Below are 26,644 nucleotides of genomic sequence, written 5' to 3' on the forward strand. Positions count from 1 at the left end.
GAAAATATTTGCATTATACAATTTCTTTAAAAGATCTTTTTTATTTGGAATAGGATACCTAATCCATTTTAAAGCTGTATTTAATGGTTTATAATTTATTACTAATCTGGGTACTCCACTGAAACAACCCAAATTTTTGTTTTCAAATATTTTCCAATTAAATTTAATAAACTGACAACCTGGAAATGTATTTAATTATTTAAATGCAAATCAATAATTCGTACAGTGACAAACCGAACCAAAAACCAATTGGAAAAATCTAGAATCGATCAAAAACCAAGATTTGGGCTGATTCGAACCTGAATCGAACCAAACCAGCCCAAACCATCTAGAAACATCTCCTCCCCTCTTATCTTCAACGCTCATATCCCTCACTCACTCAGTCTTGCGCCTCCCGACCAACCACCCAGCACCACCGCCTTCCTTTCCTTTCTTCTTCTTCTTCTTCTTCTTCTTCTTCTTCTTCTTCTTCTTCTTCTTCTTCTTCTTCTTCTTCTTCCCTTTCTTTTCTTTCTTTCCCTTTCTTCTTCTTTGCGATTGTGTCTGTGTCGCGTCCCAACAGCTCCAGCAGAAACGCAAGCCGCCAGAACGAGCTCAGCCACGTAGCGCCACCTCGCCGCTGGTCCACGCTGCAGTAGCTCCGCCATCGCTGTCTCTCTCTCCATTCGATTCCAGCAAGGTCGACAGTCCACTACCTCCATCGCGCCGGCGAGCCTGTCACGTCTCCCTTGAAGTTGCATCACCAGCTGCTCCGCCACAACAGATCACGCATCCGCCGACGTCACAGCAGCTCTGCTGCTACTGCAGTGCATCTCCGGCCACCGCTTGACAGTCGCAGCGTGTATACTTCGATCCAACACGCGTAAGAATCCCCGATCTAGCGCAAATTCGACAAAAATTATATTTTGGGGTAAAAATTAATTTTAATAATTTTAGTTACTTGAATTAATTTTATTATTGTAGTTAATTAATTTAGTTCATTTAATTTTTAGTTATTTTGCGTAGTTAATTAATTTTATGTAGTGAAATTAATTTAAGTAGTATTAATTTATTGATTAATAAAAATATTTAGTTAGTAATTTTCGTTATTTAGTTAGTTAAAATTAAATTCAGTATGAAATAATTTATTGAGGAATTTTGATAATAATATTATGAATGGAATGAAATGAGGAATTGAGAATTTAAGGTAATGTTGATATTGATATTCAGATGGAGGATGAGAAAATTGAATTGATTGATTGCCCGATGGATGGGCTGTGTGATTTGGAGTTATTAGATAAAATTGTTGATATTTTAAACAGGTGGAAAGTCCAATTTTTAGGGGAGATGCTGTCGAAATTTCGGTAGAAAATAAAATGAATTTCGGTAGCAAATAAAATTTATTATAGAAATTTAATTAATTATAGAGAGTAAATTATTGATAGAAATTAAATAGGTTAAGAATAGTAGTGTGATGAATAAATATTTTATCTGATATTATTCTTTTTTCTGATGTCATTTTTACTTTGCTTAGATCGCTCGGGTCCATCTAGTGCTCCTCCCGGATAGAATCAAAGCTAGAGCTTCGTTCTCCACCACAGTGAGTAATAATAAATAATGCATGTCAACACTGCATTTGCATAACATTACATTTTTATATATTTACATATTGTATTTTCTCATATATATTATGTTATGATCACTATAATTATACTTATGCATAATTGTGCATTTGGATGAAATTGGTGTATTTTGATAAATGAATTGTTTAATTATTTGTTTTGTGTATATACTGTGCTCTGTTTGTGTGGAGTTGGGATGAAGTGGGTCACCATGGGTTTGTGAGGACGGTCGATAAATATGGATCCTGATGAACTGATGAAAATGGACCGTCGGCCGGGTAAATGGGAGATCGGCGCCCCCGTGTGCACCTGATGAATTGATGAAATGATGTTGATGATATGGAAAAGAAAAGAGAGAATGTAAAATAAAATATTGAGAGGACTGGTCAAGTGAGGATTAGACCGGTCGGCCAGATATGGGGGATTGGCTCCCCGGATGCACATGTTTGAGAGGATGGGCTGTTTGAGAGGACGGCTCGTCGGGGGTTTAGGTGACACCACTGACTAATTTCCACGTGATGTGATTATTTGAAGGTGATATTGTTTGTGGGTGCTGATGTAATGTCATATGATTCACTGTTGTGTGTTCATTCAGTATACTAGGGTGCATTTTGCTTGACTGTATGTGGTGTGTATTATTTATTATTATTCACTGAGTTGCAAAACTCACCCCCCCCAACAAACCTCCCAGGTACTAGGAAGCAGCTGATTCGACTGAAGCTCTGCAATCTTCTCCGCAGAGTTACAAATGTAAACTTTATATTCATGTTATTTAATTTTGGATGTATAAATTATTCTGTTATCAGATTATTTTTGGACTCCGCAGTTATAGGGTTGTGTATTAATATTGGACTTATTGTTAGCACTGCACTATAAATTAAATGTTAGGTAATTAGCTGCAGGTGAACCAGTAAGCCCATAACATGATTATAATTTATTGTGAATAGGCCCTGGTTATATATTATGTGTTATTTGAGTTTGGGCCAGATGTTTGTATATGGGTTTACTGTTTTGATGAAATTGGAAAAGATAGATAGACATATTGGATAATTTAGGCTTACTACGGGCCTCGGGGGCCTTAAGCTTACCTGGGCCCTAGTGCCGGTCTGGCCCATGGAAACGGGTCGTGACAAAGGTGGTATCAGAGCAAAAGTTCATAAGTCTAGATGTAACTGCGGAGTAATTCCTGTCATGTCTTGACATAGTCTTCCTTGCTTTCCTCTTCAGCGTTGTTCCCAACCAGGTTAGGGTCAAGTTGTTTAATAAGTAAAATTTGTATCCTTGTTCTTTAGAGATGTGATTTAGTTACTAATGCTAAGGGGATGGTTTAAACAAAAACCCTTTTATGGAATAAATAATATTCATATATAATTTAAGTATGTAAGAAGATAAGTTATATAGGATTAATAAGTTGAAGTTAGTTGATGAAAGTGTGCTATTTTTATTTAATACATGTTGAATGTGGAATACATATATAAGAATGCATGAATGTGTGTAGATGTGTGTGAACCCCTTCCCCAAATGTCATAGGCATGTGATGCATATGATGAATGAGAAGAAATACACGTGATGTGTGTGAGTCGCCACCTTGTTTAATTATTTTAGGGTAAACTAGGAAAAAACCCTAAGTGACTCCATTTTTAATTAACCTAGTTACTAGATTAATTATCCCAATGATTAAGGCACAATCTACGAACCCGAGGTGGATCCCGAGACTATGTCATGCTGACGAACTAACCGATGGATGAATGCTTTGCAAGGTGAATGATGGATTAATGAAATGTTTGAGTGATTTCGATGATTTCGATGATTTCGACTTGCCACCCGGGGTGAAATCCCGAACGTGCCTACGTACTTCCGTTTGAATGGAAGATCAAAGTCAACGTAGTTCGATAGGCCTTCTTTGAAGGGCTTTGAATGGGTATGCTTAATGCATGAGTGTGTATGCTTTGTGCATGAGTGTGTATGCTTTGTGCATGAGTGTGTATGCTTTGTGCATGAGTGTGTGTATGCTTTGTGCATTTTGTGTGTATGCTTTGTGCATGAGTGTTTAGGCATTTCGCCAAAGATTGATTGATTTTTAGGCATGTTGCCAAAAATGTGCGATTTAGGCGATTGTCGCCAAAATGGTTGATTTTAAGGCCTTTGGCCAAAATGTGTTGTTTTAGGCAATTAGTTTGCCAAAAATGTGCGATTTAGGCGATTGTCGCCAAAATGGCTGATTTTAAGGCCTTTGGCCAAAATGTGTTGTTTTAGGCAATTAGTTTGCCAAAAATGTGCGATTTAGGCGATTGTCGCCAAAATGGTTGATTTTAAGGCCTTTGGCCAAAATGTGTTGTTTTAGGCAATTAGTTTGCCAAAAATGTGCGATTTAGGCGATTGTCGCCAAAATGGTTGATTTTAAGGCCTTTGGCCAAAATGTGTTGTTTTAGGCAATTAGTTTGCCAAAAATGTGCGATTTAGGCTTTAATGCCACGATTATCAATTAATCGGGCGTTCGAGCTTAATCACAATTTATTGTCGAAACGTGATCGATTAAGGCTTTTAGCCACAATTATTGATTAATTGGACTTAAGCCAGATTTATTCGAAATAAGGCAATTGAACCGTAGTTATTAATTAATTAGGCTCTTTTAGCCAATATTGTCGGATTTAAACTTTAATACCACGATTATTGATTAACCGGGCATTTAAGCTTAATCAAATTAATTAAGGCAGTTTATTTACCAAAAAATAATGACGTGGATGCATTTATGCAATTGTAGAATTATTAAGAGTAGAAGAGAAATATGCATGAAGTGCTAAAATTAAATAGGCAGAGTTTTGTTTACATACCTAATTTAATCGACGACCGCTTCTTAACTCCAGATTAAGCTCCTCGCTTAGGAAATATTAATTAATTTTAATTTGTTTAATTTTAATGTCCAAATATCACAATAAAAATGCAATAAAAATTAAATTAAATGCAAAAAGCGGTAAAGAAAACGCAAGGAGCGTGAGAGGGAGAAGGATTCGTCCGTCAACACAGACAGGGGTGTCAAAAATAGGCTGAAAATGGTCTATTTATAGGCCATTTTCGGGTCCAGGGCGGCAGGTGCCGCCTGGCTCGGCGGCAGCTGCCGCCCAAGAGGCTGGGCGGCAGGTGCCGCCCAGTCAGTGGGGCGGCAGGTGCCGCCCAGTCGGTGGGGCGGTAGGTGCCGCCCATGCTGGGCGGCAGGTGCCGCCTGGGAGGGCGACAGGTGCCGCCCATGCTGGGCGGCTGCTGCCGCCCAGGCGGTGGGGCGGCAGGTGCCGCCCATGCTGGGAGGCAGCTGCCGCCGTGTCCGGCGGCCGGAGCCGCCGTGTCCGGCGGCCGGCGCCGCCGTAGCTGGTGGTGGCCACCATGTCTCGCTCCGGGAGCTTTTTTGGGAGTTTTCGACCTCCAAAAATCATTCCGGGACCGGTTCTGCGATCCTCGTGAAATTCCGGACGTTTCAAGTACCATATTGACATATTTTCAGTAAATGTCCAAAATGGCCTTCGGTCCGGCCGGACTGTTTGCAGTCCGGCATTGACACTGTAGAAAAGTCAAATTTACTGTAGCAAGGTCAAAATTTGAGTATTCACAATGTGTGCCTGCGGAATTGAGAATGAGTTGCTAATTATTTAATAAGAGAACTAAATGATTCGTATTCGAGGACATTAGAATCTATTTAATTAGAGTATTGAATGAGTATATGAATTTGATGAAATTTACATGATGTTAGTTAGTGGAATTTCTTATAATTATTAAGATAAATATTTTTCTGGATGGAATGAATATACATGATTTTTATAAGGTTTGAATATTGAAGGATTTGGTGTGATTTGATATGATAATTGGTGATGAGTATTTTTCATAAAGAATAATATTGGTGGAATTATTATATGAAGTGAGTTTTATTTATGAATAATCGCTGCTTGGTAGAGTAAAGTGTATTGTTGTATTCATCAACTATTTTTTTTAGGTGTGTGAATATAAGGAATAATATAAATTATTGTGGTTATAAGAAAAGTAAATTGTGATTCTTAGCAAAAGGTAAATTACTCTAATCTTTATGTATTTAGTGGTGGATATTGTGTGGATTGTGACATCTTATGGTTTAATATGGTATAAGTGAGAATTAAATTTAATGGTATTTAGTCTTTTGATGTTTAAAATAATTGTTGCATACTCAATGATATGTGAATTACAAACAATGATTTTTGTTTAATGGGAGATTCTATGATCTAAGGAGTTAACGACTCTATGAGGGAATTAAAGTAATTATGTTATGTAAATAGTGGGCTATGATGATTAAGTATTGATGAATGACATTGGACATGGAAAGATAATTGTCCAATTATTGAATTGATGTTATACTAATGAATTAGATAAGTAAGGATGGATCTAGTCCTATTATTGTATGGATATTAAGAAAAGAATCAATTACAGAAACGTGAAGAGTATGAATTAGTGTGATTTAAATGAGGATAATTAGTATTTAGAGGTTTGACAAATTAAGAATAGTTGTTATAAGATTTGATGCAAATAGGAATAATGATACATCAAAGGATCTAAGACAAAGATTTTTTTTTTATTTTTGGGGATTTCACTGAGTGTTAAAAAAAAAAAAAAAAAGTTGAGTATGTAGTTAGTATTAGGCAGTAATATGGAGTATTTAGTGATAAGTTGGGTAATTGTGTTGAATTGTCTATAGAATTACAAAGGTGGTGTATATAATTAAGGGATAGTTAGTATAATGTAGGAAGTAATATGGTGAAAGTTGAGTATGTAGTGAGTGTATTAGGCAGTATTTAGTGACCCTAGTACATGTAGGATATTTAATAAACCAAACTAAGTTTGCGGAGCTAGTATAATAAAATGGAAGTAAAGGATAATAAAGAAAATTAGTGGTTTTGGGATTGGAACGCTATAATATTGGGTGATAATTATATTAGAAAAATGATAATTAGAATATAATTTGAAGGAGAACAATATTGTATAATTGTAAAGTTTCTTGTTATATCTGATGGAAAATAGAGATAAGGTGGATATTAAGAATTTAAATGATCATGAATAGTAATTTTATGCTGTAAATAAATTTAAGATTTATGAAAATTTAGAAAGTTAAAAGATGTTTTAGAATAAGTAGTTATGACTATGTAGTTAAACAAAAAAGGAGCAAAATATTATTAAAGATAGAATGATGGAACATGTATACTATTGAAGGTAGGAAAAATGGCTTTGAGGTTTAAAATAATTATCACTGTTGATGATAATTCTAATAGAATATTAAATAAATAATTGATAATGTTATAACCAAACTTTTGAGTTGAGTTAATCGGGTCTTTGCGAGGTGAGTTTCGAGAATTTAGTGGTTCATAAATAGTAAATTTAAATCTAAAAAGGGATTAAATGTAGGAAGCTATTGAATGTCTTATGTTAAACAAATAGATAAATGATTCGAGGATTGTAATCCCGATGACAAAAGAATTTAGTACTTATATTCAGAAAGAAAGATAGACTTTCTATTAAAGAGAAAGAGAGAAGAGAATTTTGACTACTGTAATTTGATAGCATCTAGTTGGAATAATAGTTGATAAAGGATCACGGGACTTAGCTTGAGATGACAACGAATGTAAATAAATTTAAATTTCTTGACGTAAAGCAATTAAAATAAGGAATTTCTATTAATTAGTGCAACTTTTGCAAGTTACTTGTTTTATTAGATAAAGAAGGGAAGTTATATTTACGTCCTTAGTAGAACATGAAGGTAATTAGAGTATTTTCATTCATTAGTAAGCAAGCTGAGTTTTAATTTACTATTTGCATGGAACAGTGAAACTTGGTATAAGAAGGAAAAGGTGAATTTGGGATAGTTTTAACAAATTAATGAAGAGAATACATGTTAGTGTTTGAAGACTAAGGATATAAACTAGAGGATTATTGGATGTGATAACAGGATGGTTTAAGACTACATCTTGATTATATTGGAGTGCCAACTCATGTGTGTCGATCAGATCACTAATCAATTCAAATTGCTCATGGGACTATTGAGGTACCAATTAGAGTGAAAATTATTGATACATAATGTAGAGTCAATGTAAACCTACTCTGAATTCCTTAGCAATTGGTAGCAATTATGATTGAATGAATAGAATTGTGTTATAAATGGTAGTTTGCGACATATCTAATGGTTTAAGGGAATATTTAATTAGTTAGGTGCATTTGAGGACTGGTACATTAAAACTCAGATGTTGAGGAATTCAATGAGCTATTAACCTTGTTTGGAGTAAAGAATATAGAGAGAACATAATTGAGGATGAGGATATTCCTAGATCGTATTAGGTATAAATTTTACAGGTGATAGACACTACGATAGACTTGGAGAAAAGGAATAACCCAATGATATTATTATCTGAATCATGGGATTAAGAATAAACATAAGACAAAGGACATAGTCTAATCAGGAGCTGAATTATGGGTTTAACATTCTTAATCTCTTAATTAGCTAGAGCAAAAGGCATTACTTGTTTAAGATTCTTGATTTCTAGATACGTAAACTTAGATCTAAAGGATTGATTAAAGACGGAAGAAATATGTAAATTGGCTTGGAGAATTTTATATCACGATTAAGCTTGTAAAAAAAAAAAAAATGTAGGCCAGATTTCTTTATGGAATTGAGTATAATAGAATGGTGTTTGCAAATTTTCAAAAATAAATTAAGAATTATCCGGCATGACAACAACTAACTTGGCTAGTTGCATAAATTCTTGTCATAATTAGTTAAGAAATGGTATGGTATGACAATTTGGGAAGAGGGATAGAGAAGTTAATAACAAAAATAGGGACTTGATGGTCAATTTAAATTCTCTCTACATAATTGATGCACTACTTGTTTTATGGGATTCTCATTAGTAGGATTTGAAATGAGATTGTATATCTATCTTTCGTTGGAAAATTGTTAAGTTGATAAATAGGTGATGTGCTTGGGATAGAAGCCAAAATCTCCTATCAGTTGATAGCAATTAGCTAGAGAAATGTCATGATTTTGTTTGAAATAAGCTTGTAGTAATGCCATGAATTTGTTCTCTTTAATTGGAAAGGATTGAATGGTATTTAATGGTAGAATTGATAATAATAATAAGGATTCAAAATTGGGATAGTAGTAAATTTGATTGAATATGTGGATTCTTGTATCAGTAAGATTAAATACTTGATTTGTGTATGAGCTTCTTATGGAATGATGATCATTGCCTATAATAGCTAATGAGAGATAAATGAGGCGATACATCAATGCAGGACACATGATATATAGCTAATGAGATTAATAACCCTTACTTAAGCAGAGGTTATGAAGAGCTTAAATTCTTACGTGTAAAGGTGAATATTAGTGTTGAATCTGTGCCTTGGGTTATGAATGGTTTACTTGATTTGACTTGTGGATATAGTACAACTCATGTTTAAATTAACTATGGTGATAAGGTAGATATCTAACTGTTCATAAGAAGAAGTATTCTCCTGAATGTGAATGTAATAACTTTTAGTAGTTGCAGCATTATGTGAGAAGTACAACCACCATTGTCGTAAACAACTATTGCATCCTAGTTTCTTGCTACTTTTAAAATTCGAGGATGAATTTTTATAAGGGGGGAAGATTGAAACAACCCAAATTTTTATTTTCAAATATTTTCCAATTAAATTTAATAAACTGACAACCTAGAAATGTATTTAATTATTTAAATGCAAATCAATAATTCGTACAGTGACAAACCGAACCAAAAACCAATTGGAAAAATCTAGAATCGATCAAAAACCAAGATTTGGGTTGATTTGAACCTGAATCGAACCAAACCAGCCCAAACCATCTAGAAACATCTCCTCCCCTCTTATCTTCAACGCTCATATCCCTCACTCACTTAGTCTTGCGCCTCCCGACCAACCACCCACCACCACCGCCTTCCTTTCCTTTCTTCTTCTTCTTCTTCTTCTTCTTCTTCTTCTTCTTCTTCTTCTTCTTCTTTCCTTTCTTTTCTTTCTTTCCCTTTCTTCTTCTCTGCGATTGTGTCTGTGTCGCGTCCCAACAGCTCCAGCAGAAACGCGAGCCACCAGTACGAGCTCAGCCACGTAGCGCCACCTCGCCACTGGTCCACGCTGCAGTAGCTCCGCCATCGCTGTCTCTCTCTCCATTCGATTCCAGCAAGGTCGACAGTCCACTACCTCCATCGCGCCGGCGAGCCTGTCACGTCTCCCTTGAAGTTGCGTCACCAGCTGCTCCGCCACAACAGATCACGCATCCGCCGACGTCACAGCAGCTCTGCTGCTGCTGCAGTGCATCTCCGGCCACCGCTTGACAGTCGCAGCGTGTATACTTCGATCCAACACGCGTAAGAATCCCCGATCTAGCGCAAATTCGACAAAAATTATATTTTGGGGTAAAAATTAATTTTAATAATTTTAGTTACTTGAATTAATTTTATTATTGTAGTTAATTAATTTAGTTCATTTAATTTTTAGTTATTTTGCGTAGTTAATTAATTTTATGTAGTGAAATTAATTTAAGTAGTATTAATTTATTGATTAATAAAAATATTTAGTTAGTAATTTTCGTTATTTAGTTAGTTAAAATTAAATTCAGTATGAAATAATTTATTGAGGAATTTTGATAATAATATTATGAATGGAATGAAATGAGGAATTGAGAATTTAAGGTAATGTTGATATTGATATTCAGATGGAGGATGAGAAAATTGAATTGATTGATTGCCCGATGGATGGGCTGTGTGATTTGGAGTTATTAGATAAAATTGTTGATATTTTAAACAGGTGGAAAGTCCAATTTTTAGGGGAGATGCTGTCGAAATTTCGGTAGAAAATAAAATGAATTTCGGTAGCAAATAAAATTTATTATAGAAATTTAATTAATTATAGAGAGTAAATTATTGATAGAAATTAAATAGGTTAAGAATAGTAGTGTGATGAATAAATATTTTATCTGATATTATTCTTTTTTCCGATGTCATTTTTACTTTGCTTAGATCGCTCCATCTAGTGCTCCTCCCGGATAGAATCAAAGCTAGAGCTTCGTTCTCCACCACAGTGAGTAATAATAAATAATGCATGTCAACACTGCATTTGCATAACATTACATTTTTATATATTTACATATTGTATTTTCTCATATATATTATGTTATGATCACTATAATTATACTTATGCATAATTGTGCATTTGGATGAAATTGGTGTATTTTGATAAATGAATTGTTTGATTATTTGTGCTGTGTATATACTGTGCTCTGTTTGTGTGGAGTTGGGATGAAGTGGGTCACCATGGGTTTGTGAGGACGGTCGATAAATATGGATCCTGATGAACTGATGAAAATGGACCGTCGGCCGGGTAAATGGGAGATCGGCGCCCCCGTGTGCACATGATGAATTGATGAAATGATGTTGATGATATGGAAAAGAAAAGAGAGAATGTAAAATAAAATATTGAGAGGACTGGTCAAGTGAGGATTAGACCGGTCGGCCAGATATGGGGGATTGGCTCCCCGGGTGCACATGTTTGAGAGGATGGGCTGTTTGAGAGGACGGCTCGTCGGGGGTTTAGGTGACACCACTGACTAATTTCCACGTGATGTGATTATTTGAAGGTGATATTGTTTGTGGGTGCTGATGTAATGTCATATGATTCACTGTTGTGTGTTCATTCAGTATACTAGGGTGCATTTTGCTTGACTGTATGTGGTGTGTATTATTTATTATTATTCACTGAGTTGCAAAACTCACCCCCCCCCCAACAAACCTCCCAGGTACTAGGAAGCAGCTGATTCGACTGAAGCTCTGCAATCTTCTCCGCAGAGTTACAAATGTAAACTTTATATTCATGTTCTTTAATTTTGGATGTATAAATTATTCTGTTATCAGATTATTTTTGGACTCCGCAGTTATAGGGTTGTGTATTAATATTGGACTTATTGTTAGCACTACACTATAAATTAAATGTTAGGTAATTAGCTGCAGGTGAACCAGTAAGCCCATAACGTGATTATAATTTATTGTGAATAGGCCCTGGTTATACATTATGTGTTATTTGAGTTTGGGCCAGATGTTTGTATATGGGTTTACTGTTTTGATGAAATTGGAAAAGATAGGTAGACATATTGGATAATTTAGGCTTACTACGGGCCTCGGGGGCCTTAAGCTTACCTGGGCCCTAGTGCCGGTCCGGCCCATGGAAACGGGTAGTGACATCCACGTTCTATTTCTGCATTTTTATTCACATAAAAAGCAGCACAAGACCATGGACTTCTAGATTTACAAATTAGTTTTTTATTTTCTAAGTCCTGAATTTCTTTTTTACAATGTTCAATCAATTCAGGATTCATCTGAATTGGTCTAGCTTTAGTTTTAATAGTTCTTTCATCAAAATCTTTTTCATATGGTAAATCAACTACATGCTGTTTGCAATTCCAAAAAGCATTTGGATGATCAGCACAAAGTTTATTTTCCATATATTCTTTTAGATTTTTGATTTTATTTTGTATAAATTCCAGTTCTAATTGTTTTTTAATTCTATTTAGACACACATTATTTTTTATATCTTTTAAATCTTCTTCTTTAGATTTTATCAAAGAATTAATTTCTAATATTTTAATTGAATGAGCTTTTAATAAATTTAATTGTTTCTTTTTAGGTTTTTCTGTGAATTCTAACTTAGCTTTACTATTTCTTATTTTGAATTTAATACAATCTTCTTTAACTGAATATGGTGTTATTAGGTTTATGAACAGAGTTCCTAATATTACCATATAATTTATCTGAGGAGACAGTAAGAATACTGTGTTTATTTCTAAACCTTGATTTACTATTAATGCATCTGTTTTACCTATAATTTCTAATTTAGACTTATTTGCTGTGCTTAGCTTTTCATTAGTTTTTAACCAATATCGTTTAGGTATTATATCTGATTTTATACAATTTAAATCTGCACCTGTGTCAAAAAGTGCTATAGCATCTATACAAAAATCACTTATTTTGAATTTAATACAATCTTCTTTAACTGAATATGGTGTTATTAGGTTTATGAACGGAGTTCCTAATATTACCATATAATTTATCTGAGGAGACAGTAAGAATACTGTGTTTATTTCTAAACCTTGATTTACTATTAATGCATCTGTTTTACCTATAATTTCTAATTTAGACTTATTTGCTGTGCTTAGCTTTTCATTAGTTTTTAACCAATATCGTTTAGGTATTATATCTGATTTTATACAATTTAAATCTGCACCTGTGTCAAAAAGTGCTATAGCATCTATACAAAAATCACTTATTTGAATATTTATTTTTACTAAATATTTTCTTGAAGTTATTTCTTGTAATAAATTTAGAAAATTACTATCTATATCTTCATCCAATTGGTTTATTTCATCATTTATGGCATTGTCTGGTTCTTCATCAGAGGAAGAACTAGAAATGAGTTGAGACTCTAAATGTTTTATTCTTTTACTATTTTGTTGAAATTGCATTTTTAATTCATTTACTTCATGCTTTAAAGTTTTAATTTCTTTATATAAATCTTTATTAGAAGTTTCCATATCTACCTTTTTATTTTTATTTTTATTTTTATTTAGAATGGTCGTTAAATCATAAGTATTAGATTGAATTTTAGGTGTTATATCTTCTTTTACTGGTTTTTCTTCTTCAAAACTTTTTATAAGTTTTTTAAGAAGTTTAGCTTTAGTGTCTTGATCATCTATATTGTTTACTACTTCTAATAATGTACTTTGATATTTAGTTAACATATTTAAAGATTTTTCAGATGAATTAGTTGTTGAACCTAATTCATCAATTTGGTTTTCACTTTCTATAACCTCAGATTCTGAAGTATCAGAATCAAGATATAGTTCGTGAATTTTATTTAACACTTCGTCATCTAAGTTTAATTCATTTAATCTTTTATTAAATCTACAAAATTTAGAAGTATGACCTTTTTTACCACAATTATAACAAGTTAGATCTTTAAAAGAAGTTTTACCTGAAGGTTTATATGGTAGCTTTCTTTTTTGTTTTTTAGTGGGTTTAGATTTGTCTTTATGATAAAATTTATCTTTACTTGGTGTGGACCTATATTGCCTTTTATAATCTTTATTTTTATAATGTTTTTTAGATTTAGATGTTCTAGAACAATGTCCATCGCACCTTTGAGAAGATGTTATACTATAATCAAATTGTTTACAAAATGATCCTAGTTCTTGTTTAGTTTTATGCATTTCGTATTTTAATGTTCTTTGAAGTTTTAAATCTTGACAGATTTGTAGACCTTCTTTTTGTATTATACTAATTAACTGTCCATAAGTTAATTTACTATAAGGTATAGGTTGACCATATTGTTGTTTAATATAATTTCTAACTTTTTCACCCAAAAAATAAGGTAATCCTGCTAAGAACTTTTCTTTCCAAAAGTCTTGATTAGAATCTTCCCTTAACATTAGTCGAGTGAGGAAAGTTGTTTTATAATTTTGAAAATCACTTAATTGTTTACATTTAAGATTACTTAATAACTCTGCATTTTTATCTTTTAAGTGAGATGGATCACCTATAAAATGTAATGAAATAGTAAGAATTAAAGATGACACAGCATCTTGAATTACTTCACCATTTTCATCATATATAGGTTCACCTTCATCATTTACTTGGATTGAATTTAATATTTCTAAATGTTGTTGGTCAGTTAAGTGATAATCCCACCAACCTTTTAATTGTCCTGTAAAACCTGCTATAATGATTTCTGCGATAGCTCTATCTGAAATAATGGATTGAGTTTTATATGCATTAGCAGCCATTGCCATTTGCTGCAGAATACTCAATATATTATATTCTGAAAGTCCATCTATATTCCATTCATATATAGTTGTTGCATTATATTTAAATTGAGATATAGTGTTAGGTTTATCAATGATTCCTAGGTCTGGTGCCCTACTTACTAGTTCTCTATGGGTTATAGGATTTATTTCAAATTTTTTAATATCTTCTGAGTCAGGTTCACTAACCTCAGAATTAGTATTTTCTTCTAAAATATTTATATTTCTTGATGCTTGAGGAGTATCAGGAGCTACTTGTTGAGTAGTCTCAGAACGAACCTCAAGTTTACTTAACTGATCTTTTAATTTGTTTACAAATTCTTGTTGACTAGATTGTGAAATCTGAAAAGGTTTAAAAATATGAGTTTTAATTTTATCTTTACCTTTTACACTTTCATTTACAATCGGTTTATCCTCTAATAAATTTTCAATTCTTTTTAATTGAGTATTTAAACAAATTAAACTAGCATTACTAAAATTATTTTGTTCAATTACTTTTTTATTTGCATCATTTTCTTGAGCAATTTTATATGGAGCACATATAATTTCATTATCTTGGTATTTTAATTTACTAATTGTTTAAGGAGGAAAATCACTTTTTATGGTTTGTTCATTTACTATCCATTCTGGTCTTTTATCTCGAATAGTTATTGGATTCACACTTTTATCAGATTTATTTTCTTTAATTGATTTATACCAATCAAAGAATTTAATTTCAGTTTGGTTACATACTTTATATTGTAAATATTCATGTTTTAATTCTTCAAAAGTGTAAGTTTTTAATATCTTTTTCATTTTTATTAAATTTGTTGTTTTAGATATTTCTTTTATTAAACTTTTTTCAATATTATCTTTACTAAGAACATTTAATTCTCTGTTTATATCACTAACATTTTCAGTTATAGCTGAAGCTGTTGGTGATTCTGGAGATGAATTTACCAAATTGGATTGTTGGTTTAAGTAGTTATCAACAGGATTATAAACTGCCTGTGGAATAGAATTACTATAATCAACACTTTTCATTTTAAGTGATGGATTTAAATGTGGAATATCCGAAGTGGAATACCTTGGTTTTACTAATGTTTGAATGATTGGTTTAGGTTCAGTTTCTTTATACTTAGCATAAATTATAGAAGGTATAGATGAAGTAGGTTTATCATTTTCATCTGTAGTTACAGAGGAAGATGACCCTGTATACCTCATACTTTGACTTCTATTAAATTTTAATGTAACTTTACCATCTTCAAATTGTTCAATTTTTTGTAAATTTATGTTTGGTTTTACTTTTTCTGTGACTGGAGGAGGTACAACCCCTTCCAAAATCCATTCATCAGGTAAGGTGATATCCTTCCATTGAATGGTTTTAGGAATCACTGTATTTGTTTTAGTTAAATCGGTTTGGAGAAATCTAGTTTCCCCAATTTTAGGTTGTAATTTATATTTAGTACCAAAAGCTGAATTCATGGCTTTATAATGAATTTTATAAATTAAAGCTATAGGAATTGATCCCTGCTTCATTTTATAATTATGTGTTTTAATTTCTAAAACTATACTTTCTAAAATATTTAAATCATTTAATGAAACTGTCATATCTGGGTATACTTCAAAAGAAATAGGCCCTTCACTAAGACTAGTTTCAACAGATCCTAATAAAGAATCTTGGAATTTTAAGAATCTAGCATCTCTTACCACCGTAAGAATACTAGTGTTTAATCCTTCTCTGGTTAAAGGTTTTATTCCTACTTGTATTAAACCTATATGAATATATTTGTATTTTTTACTTTTATCATGTTGTAACGTTTTAGAAGACAAAAGAGTTATCCTTTCAAAAGGTTTACTTAATTGAAAATCTCTTTCTTCAGTTTTAATTACATAGCCAGTTTTAAATAAATTAAATTTAGAAACTTTATAAATTTGTTCTTTATCAACTTTAGGAATTTCCCATTCATCAATTGCTTTACTAAAATCTTGCAAAATTAATTCATTTCGATTTATGACCCTTTTAATTTCTGAAGACTCAGAATCATCAGATTTAACACTACTATTAGATCTACATAATAAAGGATCCATTTTATGATATCAACAAGTCGCGGCCACTGCCTGGTTATACCCTTAATCAGCCTTTCAACACACGGCTATAAACGGGTTCAGTAGGCATACCCAAAACTATTTATGATATCCAGAAAATGAATACTTATTATATCGATAATAGCAATTTTAAACAAGTGGCTCTGATACCAACAAAAGGGGGAAGGATCGTTTACTACAGGTCAATATACATATTTATAAGAATGCTATGATCAATGGGATCTATAAAAATATAAATATAACTCATTTAATATTTAACAAAGCCAATTTATTTATACCAGTATGTTGATTCTGAAATAAATGATATGATGAAATTACTTTTAACTAATTTACAACAATTTAAACAAGTTTTCTGATGTGGAAGATCAGACTAAGCCGCATCCACAGAGCATAATTATAATCAATTTTAATTTAATATTTATCAATCAACTCAACCAATTTTAATTTAGCACAGGGTTTAGGGTTCCTGCAACCTTAACCTGGGATCCCCAGAATTAAGTCAGAGTGTGGAGGGAGAAGAAGAAAGTGCCGTCAACACGGTCTTAGAATAGTAGCAAGATATAAAATTTACTAAGATATAAAATTAACTTTGATTTAAATATACAAAATACAAAATTTAAATCTACTTTACAAAATTTTAAAATTTAAATGATATGCTCAAACTAGTTTATACTTACATAGAATCTCTAACCTTGAATCCTTACAAGAGACGTTGAAAGGAAAGAGGAGAGGTCTAAGTTTTATCTCTAATCTAAGCTTATACCTTCACAAGAGGAAAGGCTCCCTTTAAATAACAAATTATTGGAATCTTTACTATTTGCTTTTACTATTCATGCACAGTGCCATGTCGGCCAACGAATCTTGACTTTTACTGTTGATGAACAGTGGGTTATCTGCCACTGTGCCTTGACTTTTACTGTTGAGCAACCTGGCCTTTACTGTAGCTGAATAGTGGTTGACCTTTACTGTAGATGAATAGTTTTTGGTCTGCCACTTGATTAGTTGGAAATAATATCTTGGCGTTTTACTGAAAAGTTGAAGGAATAAGGTTCCTTCTGCCTATTTACAATGATTCAGAATAAGATGAGGACGATGAGCTGTCCTTCTTTTTCTTTTTTAGCTTTTCTTTTCTTTTTTCTCTTTTTATCTTTTCTTTCTTTGCTTTAGCTTTTTGACTTGCTTTACTTTTGATTTTAATGGGGGCGGGAATATCATCATTACTATCACTATCTTCGGAGGATGAGGATTGGGATGATGATGATGATGATAATACCATTTTACTTTTACCTTTGTGGCGTGTAGTTGTGGAAGATTTACTAGAGGATGCACTGTAGGCTTTACTAGATGGGTTTATGGGCTGATTTGAACTGGTAGAGAGTTGTTCAAACATCTCTTGGCAGATCAATTTATATTCTTCGGGCGTTTTAGCAGCAGCTAAACGGGCTTGACATTGGGCCTTCTGGATTCCAAATTGGGGGTTATCCTGAATGGCTTATGTGTTTGCATACGTTAAAGCTGGTTTAGATGGGCTGGATAATTTATTTAGAATCCATTGACGGATTTTTAATTCAGTAGTGGAGTTTTTAAAGGATCCCCACCATTTGATTTTATGTCTTTTTACCAACATAGGAATCTGGGTTCTTGGAATATACTGATAGTCAAAATACCATTGATATACCCATGGAGTGAAGAAGGACATACAATAATACATAAGAGAGGGAATATGAACTTCTTCAGGTTTAGGTTTATAATGGGCTTTAAAGTATTGGTATAGAGAAATGATATTCGAAGGAATGATTTCCTCAGAAATACCTTTAAATTGCCACCATCTTTTAAACCAATTCGGTATTTTTAAATCAGTCCGTATACTTTGGTCAAAATATATTAACCATGAATGCGTGGTTGTAGGATTTTAAATTCCAAAAACTTTATCCCACACGTCTTTATAATCAAAATACTTATAAACCATGCAGTGTTTATACAAAGTTTTAAATTTTACTGGAGTAAATAAAGAAGATACGGGCCAATCCTTAGGGTGGATGACGCGTTTTATTTGTAAAGAAGAATAAGAAATAGTTTTATTTTTATCAAAAGTATGTTTAATTTTTACAGATCCTGTTTCTATTAATATACTATGATAATATTCCTGAGATTTTGACAAATCAAAAGGAACAAAATACTAGTTCTCAGGGTAATAATGTTTTACAATTTGCCAAGGATTGATATTGTTATATCCATCCTCAACTTCAATTTCAAAATCATACAAACTTTTTACAAACCATTTATGTATATTACTAGTATTAGTATATTGGATTTTTGGCAAATCCACATGTCATGACCCGATTCCATGGGTCGGACCGGCACTAGGGCCCAGGTAAGCTTAAGGCCCCCGAGGCCCGTAGTAAGCCTAAAACACTAAAATTTTATTATCTCCATATTATTTTAAACATTCAGTCCAATTATCAATACATCACATTTTTAATATAGGCTCACAGAATCATTTCGTCTACGAGGATACACGACTAAATGTAAGTAAATTCTACAACTGCGGAGTCACTAACTATTTGGTATACATAGCTTTTTATACATATAGTTACATAGCAAAATATTTATGGAACTCAAAAAAATTTCTCTATTGCCCTGCGCCGAACAAACATAGCCTAAATAGAATTAAAGGAAAAACTTACTTCCTGAAAAAAATCAAACAAGACATGTGAGTTTTCTAAGCAGTAGTAATTGTTGCACAACACACGCAGTCACACAAATGTGTAAAAATATCAATCTAGTCATCCGACTAGTTATATGCTCACGCAGTCAGTCACACAATAGCACATCACCAGCACTCACAAAATTATCATCTTCATATAATCACATCACGTGGAAATTAGTCTGTGGCGTCACCGAAACCCCCGATGAGCCGTCCTCCCACATGGCCCATCCTCTCATAATGTGTGCACCAGGGAGCAGATCCCCCATACTGGCCGACCGGTCTAATCCTCACTTGACCAGCCCTCTCATTGTTTTTCCATTCTCTCTTTTCTTTTCCCATACCAACAGGAGGCAACCCGGTCGTCTCCATCAAATCTAGATCATCAGGCGCTCACAACAGGAGGCCACCCTGCGGGCTGCGATCAGACCTAGATTATCAGGTGCGCCCAATAAAGAAGCCAACCTGTGGTTTTTCATATCATACAAATCACAACGGTAGGTACACACGGGGGCGCCGATCTCCCATTTACCCGGCCGACGGTCCAACCGTCCTCACAAACCCATGGTGACCCACTTCATCCCAACTCCACACAAACAAAGCATAGCATAAACACAGAACAATTAATCAAATATTGCAATTAAGTGCAAACATATTGATCAGTTGGACAACGTAATGCAATGCACAACTAGACAACCATTCTCAAGTGCAATTAAATAAATAAATAAATAATATTAAGAATAAAAAAACAATAAAATAAATTATAATAATGGAAACAAGTAAATAATTGAATAATTCAATGAATAATAATGAAAATAATTAAATAATTAGAGCACTCTATTTAATATTTATTAAGTTATAGAATTAATCTAAATAAACTTTTTAATTATGTCATTTCTTAAAACTAGTCTAAGTTCTATCAAAATTTCGGCAGCACCTCCCCTAAAAATTGGACTATCTACCTGTTCAAATATCGCAATATTATATATATTTATCAATCAATGTACACAGCCCATCCGTCGGGCAATCAACAATTTAAGTCCCATCCTCCTTTCAGTACAGGCATGTCAACGTTCACTAAATAAATCTAAAAATTATAATAACCTCCAACATGTTCCAATGATTTTATTAATTGTCCTCTAACTAATTATCAATTAAATGTACACTTTATAAATAAAACTTGCATCGATAAGTTAATTTCTAAACTAGCCACTAAAAACCAATGCTAACCTAAATAAAAATTCAATATATATATGTATATTTCTACGTTAGTATATCTAAAAGGGCATCCGTTACCTGAAATAGCTGCTGCCCACCAAGAGAAATAGCTTCAACTTGACTTAAACTTATATACAATAAACAAACTAACTCATCTCCCATCAAAATTTAAACTTAACAACAACATATAATTCATATGAAAGCAAAACTCAAGGGAAAAGCTGAAATGGTCGCTGCCATCTAAAGTTTCTAACTTCTTTCGCTAAATCCTGCTGTAAACTAAATAATTGATTCATATAGGTAAGACTTCAGTTTATAGTTCAATTAAAGCTTCATTTTCCTCCATTTTGGTATACCTCTACCATTTCCATTTTAATTAAGGCAAATCCATGATCAAATTGTTTATCTAGCAAGAATAATATTATCGAGTACTAACTGTCCTTAGCTCAAGTATTAATAAAATAATTGTTGTAAAATTTATGCTATGCTTATACTTAGGAATTATACTACATTTATACATTATATTATAGCTAGCAATGTCTCTTAAAAATTCTAAGTTAACATGTATAGATAATAGCTAGATTTCTCATTCCTAGACCAAAACTGTTAACCATAATAACCCACTCAACTTCATCAAGAAACTCAAATAATAATTCCTAAGTAGCTATGCTTATATAATTCCTGAGCAAAACACAGGCAGTAGCTAGAAATGTACATTCCTATACCCATATTATTTAATTCATGATACCCCTTAAATAAAATTTGAAGGGTCTATAAACATATTATAAATGGTTAGAAATTAATTACCTAGTTAAACAATTAGCGTCGGAAAAATGAATTTTCCGGTTAGGATGACCGGAAATAGCTCCAGCTATCTGCATTTGCCCCCTGCCGGAGTTGAGAAAGACGGTAGCCGGTGGAGTCGCCAAAGGTGTTAGAAGGTGTAAATAGCCAGCCCTTGACTGGTTTCGCCGGAAATTGAGCTGAAGACGCGATTTCATGGTCGAGCGAAATCGCGGCCTCCTGCAGCTGCTGCGCTCACTAGGAACGAAGGAGAGAGGGGAAGGGAGATCTGAGCAGCTACGGTGGTGACGTGACGGCGAGGAGATGAGGTCAATCGGCTCTGGTGGCCGAAAATGGGGGGGGAAAGGAGGAGGAGGAGGTTGCGCGCTGGCACTAGCGCAAGGAAGGAGAAGGGAAAAGAAAAAGAAAAGAAAAAAAAGAAAAGAAAAGAAAAGAAAAGAAAGAAATATCTTGGCTTCTAGACCATTCCGGTTCGATTCGAACCGGTTTGGTCTAATATCAATTTGCCAAGGATTGATATTGTTATATCCATCCTCAATTTCAATTTCAAAATCATACAAACTTTTTACAAACCATTTATGTATATTACTAGTATTAGTATATTGGATTTTTGGCAAATCCACAGCCATCAATGGATTTGATATCTCTTTACTGTCTACCGTTTGAGACAGAGTAGCCGTACCATGAGCGGGTACGATCACTTTAGGTTTAGAAGCCATACCTGACTCTTCTGTGGAAGAAGAGGCCATATTCTGCAGTGCTTTAAGAACTTCTGGGGATTGAGAAAGTTCTTCAATCCATTTTTTAAGGTCTTTACTAGTATTTAGGGTTTTAGGTAGGTCTTCTGAATGCTCTGAAAGAGTGAGCTTTTACTAGGTGAATCTGGCATAGGGATCTTCCCTTTATCCTTCTTTCTTCCCATCGTTCTGTAAGAATTCGCGGGTTAGAAAGTCTGGTATATTATTTGAATTTCCTTTTATAAATTCAATATCAAATTCAAAAATACTTAAAAGTGCTTGCCATCTTGCAAAAATTTGTTTAGAGGCAAGGTTTTGAACATCTTTCTGCAAAATGTCTTTTGCAGATTTACAATCAATTCTTAACAAAAACTTTTGGTTTAATAAATCACTTTGAAATTTATTAATACAAATTACTATACTTAAAATTTCTTTTTTAATAGTAGAATAGTTTAATTGAGTTGGAGTCCAATGACCTGAAGTGTATTGGATTATCCGTTCTTTACCATTAATCTTTTGTTTTAAAATACCACCGTAACCAATATTAGAAGCATCAGTTTCAACGATTTTAAAAGCATTAGGATTAGGAATATATAAATAAGGAATCTCTTTTACTAAAAATTTAATCTTTTTTACTAGTTGTGTATGCTGATTTGTCCAAGGACCAGCATTTTTACGAAGCCTATCATGCAATGGTTTTATCATGCAATTTAAATTTGGATAAAAATCAATTACATAATTTAAACAACCAAGAAATCTTTGTAGTTGGAGTTTGTTAGAAATTTCATCAGGAAATTTTTCTCCAAAAACAAGTGTTCTTTCTATAGGTTGGATTATACCTTGTTCTATATAATGACCTAAAAATCTAATTTTAGTTTTAAATAAATCCATTTTTGTTTTACTAAGTGCTAAACCATTTTTCTCAATAACCATGCAAAAAGTCTTTAAGTGTTTAAAATGGTTTTCAAGCGTTTGACTAAAAATTAATACATCATCTATATAAACTATACAAAATGTTGAATATGGATTAAAAATGTCATTCATTATTCTTTGGAATTCTGAAGGAGCATTTTTTAATCCAAATGGCATTACATTCCATTCGTATTGACCAAATGGAACTGTGAATGCTGTTTTATATCTGTCTTTAGGGGCAATTTGAATTTGCCAATAGCCAGATTTCATATCAAATTTACTAAAAATATTTGCATTATATAACTTCTTTAAAAGATCTTTTTTATTTGGAATAGGATACCTAATCCATTTTAAAGCTGTATTTAATGGTTTATAATTTATTACTAATCTGGGTACTCCACATTCTATTTCTGCATTTTTATTCACATAAAAAGCAGCACAAGACCATGGATTTCTATATTTACAAATTAATTTTTTATCTTCTAATTCTTTAATCTCTTTTTTACAATGTTCAATCAATTCAGGATTCATCTGAATTGGTCGAGCTTTAGTTTTAATTGTCCTTTCATCAAAATCTTTTTCATATGGTAAATTAACTACATGCTGTTTACGATTCCAAAAAGCATTTGGATGGTCAGCACAAAGTTTATTTTCCATATATTTTTTTAAATTTTTGATTTTATTCTGTATAAATTCAGATTTACAAATGCTTCTAGATTTACAAAGACCATGGACTTCTAGATTTACAAATTGATTTTTTATCTTCTAATTCTTTAATCTCTTTTTTACAATGTTCAATCAATTCAGGATTTATCTGAATTGGTCGAGCTTTAGTTTTAATTGTCCTTTCATCAAAATCTTTTTCATATGGTAAATCAACTACATGCTGTTTACGATTCCAAAAAGCATTTGGATGGTCAGCACAAAGTTTATTTTCCATATATTCTTTTAAATTTTTGATTTTATTCTGTATAAATTCAGTTTCTAATTGTTTTTTAATTCTATTTAAACACACATTATTTTTTATATCTTTTAAATCTTCTTCTTTAGATTTTATCAAAGAATTAATTTCTAATATTTTAATTGAATGAGCTTTTAATAAATTTAATTGTTTTTTTTTAGGTTTTTCTGTGAATTCTAACTTAGCTTTACTATTTCTTATTTTGAATTTAATACAATCTTCTTTAATTGAATATGGTGTTATTAGGTTTATGAACGAAGTTCCTAATATTACCATATAATTTATCTGAGGAGACAGTAAGAATACTGTGTTTATTTCTAAACCTTGATTTACTATTAATGCATCTGTTTTACCTATAATTTCTAATTTAGACTTATTTGCTGTGCTTAGCTTTTCATTAGTTTTTAACCAATATCGTTTAGGTATTATATCTGATTTTATACAATTTAAATCTGCACCTATGTTAAAAAGTGCTATAGCATCTATACAAAAATCACTTATTTGAATATTTATTTTTACTAAATATTTTCTTGAAGTTATTTCTTGTAATAAATTTAGAAAATTACTATCTATATCTTCATCCAATTGGTTTATGTCATCTTTTATGTCATTGTCTGGTTCTTCATTAGATGAAGAACTAGAAATGAGTTGAGACTCTAAATGTTTTATTCTTTTACTATTTTGTTGAAATTGTAGTTTTAATTCATTTACTTCATGCTTTAAAGTTTTAATTTCTTTATATAAATCTTTATTAGACATTTCCATATCTACCTTTTTAGTTTTATTTTTATTTAGAATGGTTGTTAAATCATAAGTATTAGATTGAATTTTAGGAGTTATATCTTCTTTTACTGGTTTTTCTTCTTCAAAACTTTTTATAAGTTTTTAAGAAGTTTAGCTTTAGTGCCTTGGTCATCTATATTATTTACTACTTCTAACAATGTACTTTGATCTTTAGTTAACATATTTAAAGATTTTTCAGATGAACTAGTTGTTGAACCTAATTCATCAATTTGGTTCTCACTTTCTATAATCTCAGATTCTGAAGTATCAGAATCAAGATATAGCTCGTGAATTTTATTTAACACTGCTTCATCTAAGTCTAATTCATTCAATCTTTTATTGAATCTACAAAATTTAGAAGTATGACCTTTTTTACCACAATTGTAACAAGTTAAATCTTTAAAAGAAGTTTTTCTTGAAGGTTTATATGGTTGCTTTCGTTTAGTTTTCTTATTGGGTTTAGATTTTTCTTTATGATAAAATTTATCTTTACTTGGTGTGAACCTATATTGCCTTTTATAATCTTTATTTTTATAATGTTTTTTAGATTTAGATGTTCTACAACAATGTTCATCGCACCTTTGAGAAGATGTTATACTATAATCAAATTGTTTACAAAATGATCCTAGTTCTTGTTTAGTTTTATGCATTTCGTATTTGTGAATACCTAAATTTTGAGGCTCAAAAAGCCAATTTTCCCGGCAGCGGCGGTGGCGGCCGCCCTTAAAGGCGGCGGTAGTCGCTATCGCCGGCGGCGACGGCGGCTGCAGTTGCCTGTGAATACCCATTTATTTTGAGGCTCGAAGAGCCAGCTTTCCCGGATTGCAAGCAGTCCGGCCGGACCGAAGGCCATTTTGGAAGTTTACCGAAAGTATGCCAATATGGTACTTCAAAAACGTCCGAGACGTCGCGAGGATCGCGGAACTGGTCCCGGAATATTTTTTGGAGGTCTAGAACTCCCGAAAAAGCCTCCGGAACGAAAAAAGAAAAAAAGAGAGGGGAAAAGGCACACATGCCCGCCCGCGGGGGTGGGCATGCCCGCCCAGGCCAGGCGGGCACGCCCGCCCAGCATGGGCGGGCACACCCGCTCAAGCCTGGCGGGCGCGCCCGGCCAGGCCAGGCGAGCACACCCGCCCAGCCCAGGCGGGCAGGGGCACCCGGGGTCGCGTTTTTTTTCCTATAAAAAACGGCTCTGGGGCTCCGTTTTGAGACACTCAGTCTGTGTTGACGGACGCTCCTTCTCCCTACGCTCTTTGCGATTCTTTACTGCTTTCTTTTAATTTTAGTTTTATTTTATTGTTGTGATACTTGGTCACTTAAAATTAAATTAAAATTAATTCCCTTAACGAGGAGCTTAACCTGGAGTTAAGAAGCGGTCGACGATTAAATCAGGTACATGAACTGAACTCTGCCTATTTAATTTTAGCACTTCATGCATGCTTCTTTTCTACTCCTAATAATTCTACAACTGCATAAATGCATCCATGTCATCATTAGGCAAACAAATTGCCTCAATTAAATAAATTTAGGCTAAATGCCCGATTAATTAATAATCGTGGTATTAAAGCCTAAATCCGACAATATTGGCTTAAAACACCTAGTTAATTAATAGCTATGGTGTAAGCGCCTTTATTTCAAACAAATCCGGCTTAAGTCCAATTAATTAATAATTGTGGCTAAAAGCCTTATTCGATCACGTTTTGGCAACAAATTGCCTACAATTAAATCGATCTTTTGGCAAAATGCCTTAAAATTAATCAACTTATTTTGGCAAAAAGCCTTAAATCAATCATTTTGGCGACAATCGCCCAATCAACATCATTTTGGCAATCAAATTGCCTAAATCACTCTTTTTGGCTAAAAGCTTTAAAATCAATCATTCTGGCGATAATCGCCTAAAATTAATCATTTTTTTGGCAACGAATGCCTAAATCAATCTTTTTGGCTAAAAGCCATTAAAATCAA

The 26,644-nt window shown here is 32.9% G+C and overlaps 1 long non-coding RNA gene across 1 annotated transcript; it reads left to right on the plus strand.

Moving 5' to 3' along the window:
* Positions 1 to 741: 741 nt before the first annotated feature.
* On the plus strand, positions 742 to 2,446 carry LOC119369175 (uncharacterized). Its single transcript, XR_016321819.1, has 3 exons — positions 742 to 910; positions 1,514 to 1,579; positions 2,293 to 2,446. It is a non-coding gene; the product is annotated as an uncharacterized LOC119369175 (long non-coding RNA).
* Positions 2,447 to 26,644: the final 24,198 nt, after the last annotated feature.

The sequence above is a fragment of the Jatropha curcas genome, chromosome 7, assembly GCF_041381405.1.
Source record: "Jatropha curcas cultivar XTBG-Jc1 chromosome 7, XTBG_Jcur_1.0, whole genome shotgun sequence".
Taxonomy (NCBI): Eukaryota; Viridiplantae; Streptophyta; class Magnoliopsida; order Malpighiales; family Euphorbiaceae; genus Jatropha; species Jatropha curcas.